General features: G+C 46.2%; 1 protein-coding gene and 2 long non-coding RNA genes across 4 annotated transcripts in view; 1 reads left to right on the plus strand and 2 right to left on the minus strand.

Moving 5' to 3' along the window:
* Positions 1-6,181, minus strand: part of TESK2 (testis associated actin remodelling kinase 2) — a 171,921-nt gene extending 165,740 nt beyond the window's left edge. Inside the window, exon 1 of the mRNA XM_066376151.1 lies at positions 5,864-6,181. The gene's annotated coding sequence lies outside the window, so the exon portion shown is untranslated. The remainder of the gene's footprint in view (positions 1-5,863) is intronic.
* Positions 6,182-6,483: 302 nt separating this feature from the next.
* On the plus strand, positions 6,484-10,221 carry LOC136397646 (uncharacterized). Its single transcript, XR_010749889.1, has 3 exons — positions 6,484-6,569; positions 6,877-6,905; positions 10,117-10,221. It is a non-coding gene; the product is annotated as an uncharacterized lncRNA (long non-coding RNA).
* A 1,265-nt stretch (positions 10,222-11,486) lies between these two features.
* LOC136400102 (uncharacterized) lies at positions 11,487-15,858 on the minus strand. 2 transcript variants are annotated; one of them, XR_010750251.1, is made up of 5 exons: positions 15,035-15,060; positions 14,651-14,836; positions 14,132-14,321; positions 13,951-14,018; positions 11,487-11,761 (listed from the first exon to the last, which is right to left on the minus strand). It is a non-coding gene; the product is annotated as an uncharacterized lncRNA (long non-coding RNA). The 2 variants fall into 2 exon arrangements; XR_010750252.1 differs by lacking the exons at positions 14,651-14,836; positions 15,035-15,060 and adding an exon at positions 15,690-15,858.
* Between the last annotated feature and the right edge of the window lie 30 nt (positions 15,859-15,888).

Below are 15,888 nucleotides of genomic sequence, written 5' to 3' on the forward strand. Positions count from 1 at the left end.
AGATGCGCTAGGTCTTATTTTCAGGGGATGTCTTATATTTCCATGAACAAGAATTCACATTATTGTTGAACAAAAAAATCAACATTTATTAATATACATGTCATCACAAACATCAGCATAACCAGTCAAACTCTGAATTCTATCAAAAATTTCTTTTTTTGGCCCTGGTCGGCCTGGCGTGCAGGAGTCCCGGGTTCGATTCCCGGCCGGGGCACACAGGGGAAGTGCCCATCTGCTTCTCCACCCCTCCCCCTCTCCTTCCTCTCTGTCTCTCTCTTCCCCTCCCGCAGCTGAGGCTCCATTGGAGCAAAAGATGGCCCGGGCACTGGGGATGGCTCCTTGGCCTCTGCCCCAGGTGCTAGGGTGGCTCCGGTCACGACAGAGCATCGCCCCCTGGTGGGCGTGCCGGGTGGATCCCGGTCGGGCGCATGCGGGAGTCTGTCTGACTGCCTCCCAGTTTCCAGCTTCAGAAAAATACAAAAAAAAAGGGGGGGGGGTTTTATATATATTTTAATTTTTTTTAATTCATTTTAGAGAGGAGAGGGAGAGACAGAGAGAGAGAGAGAGAGAGAAAGAGAGAGAGAGGAGAGACAAAGAGAGAGAGAAGGGGGAGAGGAGCAGGAAGCATCAACTCCCATATGTGCCTTGACCAGGCAAGCCCAGGGTTTCGAACTGGCGACCTCAGCATTTCCAGGTCGATGCTTTTATCCACTGCGCCACCACAGGTCAGGCCAATCAAGAATTTCTTGTGAGCCTGACCTGTGGTGGCGCAGTGGGATAAGGCATCGACCTGGAACACTGAGGTCGCCAGTTCAAAACCTTGGGCTTGCCTGGTCAAGGCACATATGGGAGTTGATGCTTCCTGCTCCTCCCCCTTCTCTCTCTCTCTCTCTCTCTCTCACACACACACACACACACACTCCTCTCTAAAAATCAATAAATAAAATATTTAAAAAAAAAAAAAAAAAGAATTTCTTGTGACTCTATTTCCATGTACAACAATCTACTCGTTTCCCTAACAATAAGACAGTGTCTTATATTAATTTTTGCTCCCAAAGATGCACTAGGTCTTATTTTCAGGGAAGGGCTTATATTTCTAAGCTTGAAAAAAATTGCACAAGTTCTTTTTTATTTTCAGGGGATGTCTTATTTTCGGGGAAACAAGGTATACCTCCATTCCCCTTAAACAGCACTCAGACAGTTACACCCTGTTTTTTCTTACCTTGAAATATTGAACTCTCAGCTTTCCCATTCTGTTTCATAGAAAACCTGGTCTTCAATCACATTTCTGTTTGTGTCCTTATTCTCTAAGTACACCAGCCCCTCTAAAGGTTTTACTCAGGGTCCATCTTATCTCCCACACTATCACTAACAGTATAAAACTACTCTCCTTTTTATCTTTTTTTCTTGTAAATTCCAATTCTGGATTAACCCAACAACCTTTTTCTTGCTCTCCTGCTCATAGGCTGCTGGAGATAGGGTAAAATCCATGCTAGTGAGCCCCATTACAAATATATTATTTCTAATTTTAACTGGGCCCTCAATATGGTCAGCAATCGTTTTTTAAAACTCCTTAATCTAGCCTGACCAGGCAGTGGCACAGTGGATAGAGCGTCGGACTGGGATGCAGAGGACCCGGGTTCGAGACCCCAAAGTCGCCAGCTTGAGTGCGGGCTCATCTGGTTTGAGGAAAAGCCCACCAGCTTGAACCCACGGTCTCTGGCTCCAGCAAGGGGTTACTCGGTCTGCTGAAGGCCTGCAGTCAAGGCACATATGAGAGAGCAGTCAATGAACAACTAAGGCGTTGCAACGCGCAATGAAAAACTAATGATTGATGCTTCTCATCTCTCTCTGTTCCTGTCTGTCTGTCCCTGTCTATCCCTCTCTCTGACTCACTTTCTGGTTCTGTAAAAAATAAATAAATAAATAAATAAAAATTAAAACTCCTTAATCTAGCCTGACCCGTGGTGGCACAGTGGATGGGGTGCTGACCTACAATGCTGAGGTCTCCAGTTCGAAACCCTGGGTTTGCCCGTTCAAGGTACATACGAGAAGCAATCAATGAACAGCTAGAGTGAAGCAACTACTTCTCATCCCCATCCTTCCTTTGTAACATCAATAATAAAAAAATAAAAATAATAAATAATAAAAAAATCTAAAAAAACAACAAAAAAACTCCTTAATCTATTCCTCTCTCATTTTCCATTGAAGATTTCCATGGCTATAATCATAATACTCAACCCAGAAACTTGTCATATCTGTCTCCAGAGATAACTGATTTCACAGATAATTGATCACACCAAGAAGATAAGACCTGGCCTGACCTGTGGTGGCGCAGTGGATAAAGCATCGACCTGGAACACTGAGATTGCTGGTTCGAAACCTTGGGCTTGCCTGGTCAAGGCACATATGGGAGTTGATGCTTCCTGCTCCTCCCCCCTTCTCTCTCTTTCTCTCTAAAATGAATAAATAACTTTTTTTTACAAAAGAAGATAAGGGCCTGACCAGGCGATGGCGCAGTGGATAGAGCATCCGACTGGGACGTGGAGGAACCAGGTTCGAGACCATGAGGTCGCCAGCTTGAGCGCGGGCTCATCTGGTTTGAGCAAAGCTCACCAGCTTGGACCCAAGGTCACTGGCTCGAGCAAGGGGTTGCTTGGTCTGCTGAAGGCCCACGGTCAAGGCACATATGAGAAAGCAATCAAAGAACAACTAAGGTGTCACAATGAAAAACTGATGATTGATGCTTCTTATCTCCGTTCCTGTCTGTCTGTCCCTATCTGTCCCTCTTTCGACTCTGTCTCTGTAAAATTAAAAAATTAAAAAATTAAAAATAAAAAAAAAAGAAGATAAGGCCTGACCTGTGGTGGCACAATGGATATAGTGCTGACCTAGATTGCAGAGGTTGCCAAGTTTGGAATTCTGGACATGCCTGCTCAAGGCATATATGGGAACCAACTACTATGAGTTGATGCTTCTCACTTCTCTCTCCCCTCTATCTAAAAAAAATCAATAAATAGCCTGACCTGTGGTGGTGCAGTGGATAAAGCGTCGACCTGGAAATGCTGAGGTCGCCAGTTCGAAACCCTGGGCTTGTCTGGCCAAGGCACATACATATGGGAGTTGATGCTTCCAGCTCCTCCCCCCTTCTCTCTCTCTGTCTCTCTCTCCTCTCTAAAATGAATAAATAAAATAAAATAAAAATGTTTTTAAAATTAAACAAAAAAATCAATAAATAAAATTTTAAAAATAATAAAAAGATAAGGCCATCTGTCAAACTCCCTCACCTTCTTTCCCTTCTATCACATCATTATCTACCTTGACTTCTACTCTTTTGGTATCAAATAATGAAATGCCTGGCCCTGGCCAGTTTGCTCAGTGGTAGAACATTGGCCCAGGTAGTGGATGTACCAGATTCAATTTCCAGTCCAGTCAGGACACACAGGAAAAGTGACCATCTGCTTCTCCACCCCTCCCCCTTTTGCTTCTCTCTTTTTCTCCTTTATCTTTTCCTCTCCTCCTGCAGCCATGGCTCAATTGGAGTAAGCTGGCCTCTGGTGCTAAGGATAGCCCCATGGCCTCCATCTCAGATGCTAAAAAATGGCTCCAGCTACAATGGAGCAAGGGCCCCAAATAAGCAGAGCATCACTCCCTAGTGGGCTTGCCAGGTGAATCTCAGGGCGCATGGGGAGTCTGTCTCTGACTCCCCATCTTCTCATTAAATAAAAAATAAAAATAGTCCTGACCTGTGGTGGCACAGTGGATAAAGCGTCGACCTGGAAATGCTGAGGTCGCCGGTTTGAAACCCTGGGCTTGCCTGGTCAAGGCACATATGGGAGTTGATGCTTCCAGCTCCTCCCCCCCCTTCTCTCTCTCTCTCTCTCCTCTCTAAAATGAATAAATAAAATAAAAATTTATAAATAAATAAATAAATAAAAATAATGAAATGCCTGCCTAATCTGTGGTGGCATAGTGGATAAAGCATTGACCTCGAATGCTTAAGTTGCTGGTTCGAAACCCTGGGCTTGCCCAGTCAAGGCACATACAGGAAGCAACTACTACAAGTAGATGCTTCCTGCTTCTCCCACCTCCACCCCTCCCCTCTATCTAAAAAAAATTTTTTTAATCAATAAATTAAAGTTTTTAAAAAAAATTTGTAAAGAAATTTTACTCACTGCCTCCCACTTACTCTTCAATCCATTATGATCTGACTACTGCTATCATTGCCATCATCATGCTAACTAAAGTGCCTTTCAAAGGAAACAAGTGATCTCCTAATTGTTAAATTCAAGTTTCTTCCTAATTCTCATTCCACTTGACCTCTAGAGTACCTGACACTGATGGTTACTCCCTCCCTTCTTGAAACTCTCTTCCTTTGGCTGCTTATTATAATGCCATTCTGTTCTAGTTCTTGTCCCATTCTTTTAAACCTCTCTTTCTCAGTGTCTGTTACCCTTCAAACAATAATGTTCCTTCTGATCCACAGCCCTTCTCTTCTTTCAGTATTTCCATCCATACTAAGGCTTCAAATATCATGCATATATTCTGTGCTGATTCCTCAAATTTACGTATTCAGTTCTAACCTTTCTCCCAATTTTCAGATCAAAGTTTCCAACTACACACAATGATATCTGAAAAACACCTCATACTGAATTTGTCCAAAACCACATTCATTACTTTCCCTCAAAATTGTTTATAGTCCACACTTCAATTAACACTACCAATCCATCCCACCAGCCAAGTAATTCTGTCAAATCGATTTTGAAACCTCATAAAATTGCACACCATTCTCTTCATTTTCCTACTACTATTCCAGTTCATTCCCTCTGATATGATTAGCACACTAGTTTCCTGCCTACCTAGGCTTTCTGTCTCCACACTGTCCTCATTTTAAATTCTTCCTCCACATTGTTATCAGAGATAATCAATCATACCAAACTCCTGCTTACAAAACAGTCAATGGCTCCCACACCTACAGAATAAAGTCCAAATTTTTCAGCAAGGTTTTCTGAAGTATAAGTTGAAAACTTTAAAATCAGACAAGCCTGCCCCAACCTGGTAGCTTAGTTGGTCAGAGCATCACTCAGATACACAAAGGTTGCCAGTTCAATCACCAGTCAGGGCACATACAAGAATCAACCAATGAATGTGTAAATAAGTGGAACAACAAAAATCTCTTTCAAATCAACAAATAATTTTTTTTTTAATCAGACCAATCTGATTTTCATTTCTAGCTAAGTCTGAATACTGGCTTAGTCCAGAGTCTTCAAAGTGAAGGGTAACAGGATGAGGAGGGAAAAGGAGAGATGCCGAGAAGAGGAATGACGGGGAAAAAGAGATGGAAGCAGTAGTGTCTGGGGAGAGGGAAGTATCTTTCAAGGGTAGAAATGGATGTTTTCGAGGTTAGAGTATGTTTGAGGGGAAGTAAAGTGAAGGAGACCAGCTCGGAGAGAGGAGAGTGTAACTGAGCCGAGGAGGCTCTCAGTGTCAAGTTGTAGGTCTCAGAAACAGTTCTCCGAGGAAATAAAGGATTCCTGAGTCTCTGAACTGAGGAAAGTCCCTGAGAGGACCAAGGCCAGATCCATGAAATGAAGGAACTTCTAATCGGTTCCAGGCCTCCGGGGCTGCGAGGACTGAGGGCTTGGTGTGGAGGTAGTCCTGGGACCTTGAAAGAAATGAAAAGGGAAAGGGACGGGGTCCAGGAGTGCCCCCAACCTCTGAGGGGAGCACCTCTGGGAAGAGAAGAGGTCCCGTCGGGGCCGAGAGACGCGAGCGCCAATGCTCCAAAGCCGAAGCGGGCGTAGCAGCCGCGCGCGGGCCGGGGTGCCCGGGATTTGCGCCCCACGCGCTCTCTTGGCGTTACCTGATGCGGGACTGAGCAGCCAGAGAGTTGCCTGAGCGAGCGGGAGAGGGAAGCAGCGGCAAAGAGGGAACATAGTAGCCCTCAGAGCTCGGAGGCAGCAACGGCTCTTAGCCTGCGGAGGCGGTGGGGGTCCCTCGCGCAGTAGCCGGCGATTCCGCGGAACTAGCAGAGGCGGAGGACAAGGACTCTACTGCCATGGCCCCACAGTCGGGGCGGCTCCCCCCGCCGGTTTGGCAGGGCAGGATAACCTGGCCCGCGAGCCAAAGAGGGCAGATGAAAGATCCGCTGGGCTCTTCAGCAGCCAGCGACTGAAACGACTGCCCAGCCGGCCAGAGGAGCTGAAGGCGGGGCTTCAGGTGGCCACGCCCCTCTCAAGCCCTCCCTCACAACAGCCAATCAACAGTCAACCCTTAATCAACGAGCCTTATGGAATTGCCCAATTAGCGTCAGTATTGCCACGTGGTGTAAGGTTGGGCATCATGGGTGTCTAGAAAGCCAATCAACAGCCCTAGGCGCCAACTCGGAGAACGAAGGGAACCAATAGAAAGAAAGTGGAGGTAAAAACAGAAGAGGCTGTGTATTGGGAGGAGGAACCGAAACGGAGGAACCAAAGCGGAGGAAATACACCTGGGGGAAACCCAAGTCCTGGAACCTCGCAGAAGGCGGGACAGTAAACACAAAATGGACCAATCAAAATTCCAAACAGGTAAGCGAGTGGTAATTGACAAACCCAAAAGAAGATGGATTCGACTGGCGCGGCTTTTGGGTTGGTAAAGTTATAGCTGAGTAAGATTGAGTAAGGAAAAGTCAGTAAGAACGCAGTGTCCTCAGTATAGTGTTGGGAAAATACTGTTACATAAACAATTACTGTACTAATGATTTGATATACTATAGTAACAGCAGCTGGTTATTCACTTAGTAGCCATCACCATTATCAGATTGACTCTGCTTGTATCAATGCTTATATTCAAGTAACCCTTAATAGTGTCTCGTTCACTTCATCTCTCACATAGGCATTTTATCATCTCACATCACAAAAAGGGTGAGTACAATACAATATTTTGAGATCACATTCATATTTTAATTACAGTATGTCATAATTGTCCTATTTTATTATTAGTTCTTAATCTTTTACTGTGCCTAATTTATAAATTAAGCTTAATTATAAGTATGTATGTATAAGAAAAAACATAGTATTTATAGAATTCAGTACTTGCCGTGGTCCCAGCCATCTCTCAGTCTTGGAACATATTCCCCATGGGTATGGGAAGACTACTGTAGTTGGAGTACAGATGGTGTGCATTTCCAGTAACAATAAAGTTGTCTTTTGTTTGTTTGTTTTTTAAGTGAGAGGAGGGGAGATAGACTCCCACATGCGTCCCAACCAGGATCCATGTGGCAACCCCCATCTGGGGGCAAATCAACTGAATTTCCTCAGTGCCAAGGCTGACACTTGACCAATCAAGTCACTGGCTGTAAGAGGAGAGAGGGAGAGGAAGAGAAGCAGATGGTCACTTCTTATGTGTGCCCTGTACAGGGATCAAACCTGGGATGTCTACATACCAGGCCAACGCTCTATCCACTATGCAAACCAGCTAGGGCCACAATCAAGTTTTAAAAGGATGTGTAGTAGGCCTGACCGTAGTGGCACAATGGATAAAGGAACAACTTGGAATGCTGAGGTCACCAGTTCAAAAACCCCAGGGTTGTCCAGTCCAGGAGCATACAAGAAGCAACTACTATGAGTTTATGCTTCCCTCTTTCCTCTCTCCAGTCTCTAAAATCAATAAATAAGATCTTTAAAAAAAAATGTAGCCTGACCTGTGGTGGCACAGTGGATAATGCATTGACCTGGAATGATGAGGTCACCAGTTTGAAACCCTGGGCTTGCCTGGTCAAGGCACATATAGGAGTTGATGCTTCCAGCTCCTCCCCCTTTCTCTCTCTCTCTCTTTCTCCTCTCTCTCTAAAAATGAATAAATTTTTAAAAGGATGTGTAGGCCCTGGCCGGTTGGCTCAGCGGTAGAGCGTCGGCCTGGAGTGCAGGAGTCCCGGGTTCAATTCCCGGCCAGGGCACACAGAAGAAGCGCCCATCTACTTCTCCACCCCTCCCCCTCTCTTTCCTCTCTGTCTCTCTTTTCCCCTCCTGCAGCCAAGGCTGCATTGGAGCAAAGTTGGCCCGGGCGCTGAGGATGGTTCCATGGCCTCTGCCTTAGGCATTAGAATGGCTCTGATTGCAACAGAGCGACACCCCAGATGGGCAGAGCATCGCCCCCTGGTGGGCGTGCCGGGTGGATCCCCGTCGGGTGCATGCGGGAGTCTGCCTGCCTCCCCGTTTCTAACTTCAGAAAAATACAAAAAAAAAATTGCTGTTTCTCTCTCCTTCTTTCCCCCTTTATTATTTTTTTAAGCCAGTCAAATCTTCTTTCCCCCTTTAAAAAAAGAAAAAAATATATTAAAAAGATGTGTAGTAGGAGATAAGAGTAGAAAGATAAGAGTTTAAATATAGGTTGGGCTTCAGTGACAAATTTGTCCTTTGTTTTTTATTCTGTGTATAATAGATTTCTGAGCAGAAAAGAAGCCTTAACAGGACCCTTAATTGTTAGCTCACAGGATCTCTGAAGGGCAAAAGGAGCACCCTAGCCCAGTCCCTTTGGCCCAAAGCCTTTTCTTTCTGTTATCAATCTTCTGGAATCACCTGACCAGGCAGTGGTGCAATGGATAGAGCGTCAGACTGGGACACAGAGGACCCAGGTTCTAAACACCAATATCTCCGGCTTGAGCATGGGCTCACCAGCTTGAGCGCAGGGTCGCTGGCTTGAGCATGGGATCATAGACATGACCCCATGGTTGCTGGCTTGAGCAAGGGGTCACTCACTCTGCTGTAGCCACCCCCTTCCCGTCAAGGCACATATGAAAAAGCAATTAATGAACAACTAAGGTGCCGCAACAAAGAATTGATGCTTCTCATCTCTCTCCTTTCCTGCCTGTCTGTCCTTCTCTCTGTCTCTGTCTCTGTCGCTTAAAGAAAAAGAAAATCTTCTGGAAACAAAGTCATGTGCTGCCACCTGGTGACAGTTCAAATACCACTGTTCAATATTACTATTAAATGTTCCTGCTGTTAGACCTCTGGTACCCTTGCAAACCCTATCTCCCACAGGGCCTGCTGCAAAGTAGTTGATAAATAAGTAGTACACTGATAGCAAGTAGAATTGAATAACGCCACCATGCCAGATGTATCAAAAGATTTAAAAATCAAGCCTGGCCAGGCAGTGGCAAAGTGGATAGAGCATCGGACTGGGATGTGGAGGACCCGTGTTCGAAACGCCAAGGTCTCCGGCTTGAGTGCAGGCTCATCTGGTTTGAGCACATCTCACCAGCTTGAGCCCAAGGTCACTGGCTTGAGCAAGGGGTCACTCGGTCTGCTGTAGCCCCTAGTCAAGGCACATAAGAGAAAGCAATCAATGAAAAACTAAGGTGCCGCAATGAAGAATTAATGCTTCTCATCTCTCTCCCTTCCTGTCTGTCCCTCTCTGTCTCTCTCACAAAAAAATAAAAATAAAAAAAAGAAATTAAAAATCAGGATTTCCTTACACCTGGTTTAGCAAAAAGATGAGCCTTGCCTAACCTGTGGTGGCGCAGTGGATAAAGCGTCGACCTGGAAATGCTGAGGTCGCCGGTTCGAAACCCTGGGCTTGCCTGGTCAGGGCACATATGGGAGTTGATGCTTCCAGCTCCTCCCCCCCTTCTCTCTCTCTCTCTCTCCCTCTCCTCTCTAAAATGAATAAATAAAAAAAAATTGCCCTGGCCGGTTGGCTCAGCGGTAGAGCGTTGGCCTAGCGTGCGGAGGACCTGGGTTCGATTCCCGGCCAGGGCACACAGGAGAAGCGCCCATTTGCTTCTCCACCCCTACGCCGCGCCTTCCTCTCTGTCTCTCTTCCCCTCCCGCAGCCAAGGCTCCATTGGAGCAAAGATGGCCCGGGCGCTGGGGATGGCTCTGTGGCCTCTGCCTCAGGCGCTAGAGTGGCTCTGGTCGCAACATGGCGACGCCCAGGATGGGCAGAGCACCGCCCCCTGGTGGGCAGAGCTTCGCCCCATGGTGGGCGTGCCGGGTGGATCCCGGTCGGGCGCATGCGGGAGTCTGTCTGACTGTCTCTCCCTGTTTCCAGCTTCAGAAAGAAAAAAAAAAAAAATTAAAAAAATTAAAAAAAGATGAGCCTTGATGGGAAGTTCTTTGCTTGTGTTTTGAACAGGTTCTATTTCACAAAGACCTGATCTCTATCATTCCACTCTCAGCAACCTCCCTAATGCTGACGGGTAAGAACCAAGGATTGCCTTATTCAGGTGTCAAAGACCACTCTTCATGACCTGTCTGCTTGTTATGCCAGGGCCTTGAATGCTCCCCATAAAGGAAGTAATTCCTGATATCAGCCTTTTATGATGCTTTTATTTCAGATAACTGTCTCCTCTTCCCAGCTGGACTGAGCTAAGAGCTGTGGCCTCTACATGAACCCACTGCCCATTTTAGCACAGGATAAATATATATCAGGACTGGTATATATTATGCTCAATAAACATATACTAGGTGGATGAATGGCATTATCTTTTGGCTATATTTAGCAATGGAAGAGATCTCATGAGACCTCAGTGATGCTGTTGCTTCTCAGGAAATTCTGGACTACACTGTCTAGAATACAAAGCACAGCTAAGGAGAAAGTAATGCTTCCCTTAGTCTACCTAGGAAGATATATTTTCCAGAGATCAACCAAATGGTGGAAGGATCAGAGCCAATAGCCACAATGCACTTTTTAATTAGGAAATATCAGAGTGCATCACTCCTAGTATTTTTTTTATCTTTTTTTAAAATTTTTATTTTATTTATTCATTTTAGAGAGAAAGAGAGCGAGAGAGAGAGAGAAAGAGAGGAGCAGGAAGCATCAACTCCCATATGTGCCTTGACCAAGCAAGCCCAGGGTTTCGAACCAGCAACCTCAGCATTCCAGTTCGATGCTTTATCCACTGCGCCACCACAGGTCAGGCCCTAGTAAGCATAAGTACTGAATCATTCAATATATTTCAGTTTAAATAAATATATATATACGTGTGTGTGTATGTATTCACTAAGCTATAATGTAAACTATTTCTTACTGGAGGTCATACTCAAAAAATTCTAAAAGCCACTGAATTAGAGGCAGAGAAACTGAAAGAACAGTGACCAGGGAGTAGACTGCTATGGAAATGTAGGCTGGATTGCTAAGGATGAGGAGGTGTGGAAGGGCTAGAGTGAGCCTCAAAAGCAGAAACTAGAGACCAGGAGATAAAGCCTCCTATTGCCAAGGTCCAGGGCCCGCCAGAATGTCTCACCCTCCTCTGCATCCACAACAGTGCTGTCCCAGAACATTGTCCTACCTCATTCTACTTGCCAGAATGGGAGTAGTTCTCACCCCAAGTTCCACTAAAGACAGCATTTAAGCTCAGAATGTACAAGTATAAATGTCTACGAACTTGGATTTCAGAGAGAAATGTGGCAGGAAGCACTTATGTTATAGAAAGAAGAAATGGTACAGCTGTGTCTATCCCACATGGGTGCTGATTCACAGGAAAACACATCAGGGAGGGTCAAACCATTTTACTGCAGTTGGTGGGAAAGTGGACAGGCAATGATAAGCCTCAGTAGAGAGGGCAGATGCCAACTGATCAAGAGGGGAGGCGCAGGGAGTCCAGAAACAGGGTCCTCCTGGAGAGGAAGGCGAGCAAAGAAGACTTTATCCTACTACTCTTACAAGGTGATGCAAGAGTATCTTGGGGCCTTTAAATGACAGGTCCTCCTGCTCAAGGCTCTGGGCTTGCAGCTGAAAGTAGCTGGGTTCCAGGTTAGAAAGGTGCTCTTCTGGAAATCTAAGAGGAGAGAGAAAAGAGAAGATAAACCATCAGCAAGCACTGTGATACACAGAACTAGGCCCTGGACCTGTCTGATGGGGAGGGACATACAGGCCTCACCTGGGATAAGTAGCAACAGAGGTCGATGGATTCACTAAGAAAAAGGCAGAGACTCCATTCTACCTAGTGCCAAATTATCAGGCAGGTGGCAATCGGGCAACATTTAGATTCAGCCTCCCCAGAACTGGGATCCCTGCCCTTACCCCTCACCTAACTTCCTTAAAAGTTTTCAGCTACTGTTATTGTCCTGATGACTGACTTCAGAGCTAAATGAAGAGTCATGGCAAACATGGCGGCCAGGGGTAGCTTAGACTGGAGGATGTGAACAGAGGTTCTGAAAAGGGAAACAGAATTAGAGGCAGAAATGGTGATAGAAGGTCAAAGGGGCCCTTCAAGCATAGAACTGTCCTCCTTCCTGAGACACGAACTCCCCTTTTATCCTCCAAACATTATAAAGATACCTCAGTGACTTCATATCAAGTAAAGAATGCCCAGGCCTGACCAAGCGGTGGTACAGTGGATAGAGCGTCGGACTGAAACGCGGAGGACCCAGGTTCAAGACCCCGAGGTCACCAGCTTGAGCGTGGGCTCATCTGGCTTGAGCAAAAAGCTCACCAGAATGGACCCAAGGTCACTGGCTTAAGCAAGGGGTTACTTGGTCTGCTGAAGGCCCGCGGTCAAGGCACATATGAGAGAGCAATCAATGAACAACTAAGGTGTCACAAGGGCAACAAAAACTGATGAGATGATTGGTGCTTCTCATTTCTCTCCGTTCCTGTCTGTCTGTCCCTATTCTATTTATCCCTCTCTCTGACCCCCTCTGTGTCCCTGTAAAAAAAAAAAAAAAAAAAGAATGCCCAGTATTGTCTTTATGGGCTATAACTCAGATACTCATACTGCCCCTACTGGCCCATATGAAATACAGGAGAGCTGAACTTTGGTCCCCAGTGCCTGGCCTCTGTGAGACAAACCCCTTCCACTGCCACAGGCACCCATACCCCCTGACCTGAGGAGGTCATGCTCCTGCTGGGCATCTTAGGCCTCTGTCCTAGGATCCTTGGCCTCTGTCCTGGCAGCCTCTTTGCCCACCTGGCCTTTCTGCAGCTGCTCCAATTCTGCCAGATTATGGTCCCAGGTAGAACCAAACTTTGCTCTCTCCAAAAGAAACCCCTCAACCCATAACTGGCCTCTTCAGCACACTTGGAACCCTCAGTAGGCAAGAATAGTTTCTCATGGCCTGGAGTAGAGTTTCTCATGGCCAGGAAGAAGAGCTTTGAAGGGAGGTAGAGTCATCACAGAGAAGAGAAAGAGATAGGGGTGAGAGAGGGTATCCTGGCCTGCCTGCACAACAGGATAGACAGAGAAAGGAAAGGGCCTCCACAGGGAGATATTAAGGGATAGATCCAATCCTGGCCCTACCTTTCAGCTGAGGGCCTGAGCTTGCCACCTCTCAGCCTTCTGTTTCAGCATCAGCTCCTGATGCTGAGCTGCAGATGAGAGAAAATGTAAAAGGCTATTCTCCAACTTCTTTCCTTCACCCTCCCTGCCTTTTGTCTATTTTGGTGCTGAAAACTGAAACAGAAGCATTCTAGTCCAGCTGACAGGAAGCTTCCCAGCTGACTAGGGAAAGTAGACATACCTTTGGAGGCAAGACAAAAAAAAATAATAAAAAAATAATAATAATAAATAGCCTGACCAGGTGCTGGCACAGTGGATAAAATGTCAGACTGGAGCGCAGAGGACCCAGGTTCGAAACCCCAAGGTCGCCGCTTGAGCACAGGCTCACCAGCTTGAGTCCAAAGGTCACTGGCCTGAAGCCCAAGGTTGCTGGCTTGAACAAGGGGTCACTCACTCTGCTGGAGCCCCTGGTCAAAGCACATAGGAGAAAGCAATCAATGAACAATTAAGGTGCCACACAAAGAATTGATGCTTCTCATCTCTCTCCCTTCCTCTCTATCCCTATCTGTCCCTCTCTTTGACTCTCTCTCTGTCTCTGTCAAAAAAAAAAAGAAAAAAGAAAAAAAATACTTGGCCAGAATTCTGAGTAGCTCAAGTTCCTAGAGCTATGGTCACTTACTGGGAGAACCAGAAGGCTTTCCAGAAAATGGGACAGGTGAACTCATTCCCTCCCCCAGTCTTTTACTCACTTAGCTGGTCCCACATCAACTTCAGTTCCTCCCTGAGAATCTCTGACTCCTCCCGCAGAGGTTGCCTCCTGCAAGGATAATAGCAATGTCATTCTAAAGTCAGTAAGCCCAGAGGAGGCTACCAGAGTACCGGGAGTTCAAGGACCTTACTCTTGCTTCCCATCACTTGACAATCACTTACTCATTCTGCAGCTCTTGGTGAAGGCCACTGGCAAGCACTACATTTTTGTGGTCCTTGTATTGATATTTGGGCTTGGGCCTGTTCCTGCACCTGGCTTCAAAGGCCCTGCAGTTCTCTTCTCAGCCTGTCCAGGTTTGCTCCAGAAAAAGAGCCTTCTGCTCTGGGCCTCGCTGCAGCAACCTTAGTGATGCTATAATGGGACAAGTTGGGAGTCAGCCCCTCTAAAAGCTTCACACATGGGCCTAGGGATTCCACTTATGAATCAAGATACAAATGCACACAACAGGTGTTCAACAAAATTGTTTGCATATATGAGGCTTTGTGTATGAAGAAAATAACTGGCCAGATCCTTCCAGGGCACAGATTTGGGACTTCTGCTGCTGTTGCTCTTCCAGTAGGCCCTGCACAGCTTGCCTTAGTGCCCTGATCACCTACCCAGGCAGAAAACCACAGTTACTATATAAGGGGCTCCCCAAACCCCTGGTATCCTCGTCTCACACAAACACCACACATACACACCTAGGATTCCGAGCCTCTCCTGAGTCTGGGATCGAAGCTGGGATCTGAGAATAGTAACTTCCTCCTCAGCCCAACTCAGCCTCTCTGGAACAATAGGAGTCTTTGGAGCCCAAATCAGCTGAGTTTGGGCTCCTGATTGGGGAAGAAAATGATCAGAGGGAATCCCGGTCCCAGTCAGGTCTCCTGCTGAGGAAATAAAGAGGGAACAAGTGCAAGAGTTAGTGGGGTGGAAGGTGTAGGAGGGAACAGATGTTTAATAGTTAGACACTTGAAAGGAATAGTGGATGGTAAAGGTACTGGAAAAGGAAGATCCTGAAAGACATCTTCCTAAAAGGGGAAAAGAGATCCTGAAAGTGGGTAGATAGATAAAGGGACAATATTTACCTGCAGCAGGGATGCAAAGGGATACAACCTCTGCAACAAAAGAAACAAGCGTATGTTTCTTGAGAACTGTCTGGGTCCTTTAACCCAGTGGTCCCCAACCTTTTTTGGGCCACGGACCCGTTTAATGTCAGAAAATATTTTCACGGACCAGCCTTTAGGGTGGGACGGATAAATGTATCAGGTGACCGAGACAAGCGTCAAGAGTGAATCTTAGACAGATGTAACAGAGGGAATCTGGTCATTTTTTAAAAATAAAACATCGTTCAGACTTTATAAATATAAATAAAACGGAAATAATCTAAGTTATTTATTCTTTCTCTGCGGACCGGTACCAAATGGCCCACGGACTGGTACCGGTCCGCGGCCCGGGGGCTGGGGACCACTGCTTTAACCTACATTCCCAAACCAGGGGCCTCACTTCCCTTTACCTTAATCCTAGCCACATTTCAGTCAGTAGCATTGAGAAGCTAGTCGAGCTGCTCAGACCAGCTTAGGCTCTTATTCATAGCCTGCAGGAAAAGTCTTATCCCCCTGGCGTCATTTGCTCTTGCTCTCTCAGCACAAGACAACCTACCTACGGCCTAGGGAAGGCCACAATAACAGACTGAAAGAAGGAATCCTAGGGTAAGAATGCAATATCAGACAAAATCTGCGCCTTTGAGACTAGTCAGAGAAGAGGCGTTCTTGGGAACTGGGGGAAAGCGGGATACCCTGACATGCACATATCAGGAGGGAGCTGAAGGTGCCAAATCTTTGTCAAGACCTCCGAAGACACAGGATACTCTAACGCCATCACGCCGAACCTAAGCTACTACTGCCGCCATCGTGTTCAAAACCCCCTAGTGTCCAGGAAA

Source organism: Saccopteryx leptura, chromosome 3 (assembly GCF_036850995.1).
Source record: "Saccopteryx leptura isolate mSacLep1 chromosome 3, mSacLep1_pri_phased_curated, whole genome shotgun sequence".
NCBI classification, from domain to species: Eukaryota; Metazoa; Chordata; class Mammalia; order Chiroptera; family Emballonuridae; genus Saccopteryx; species Saccopteryx leptura.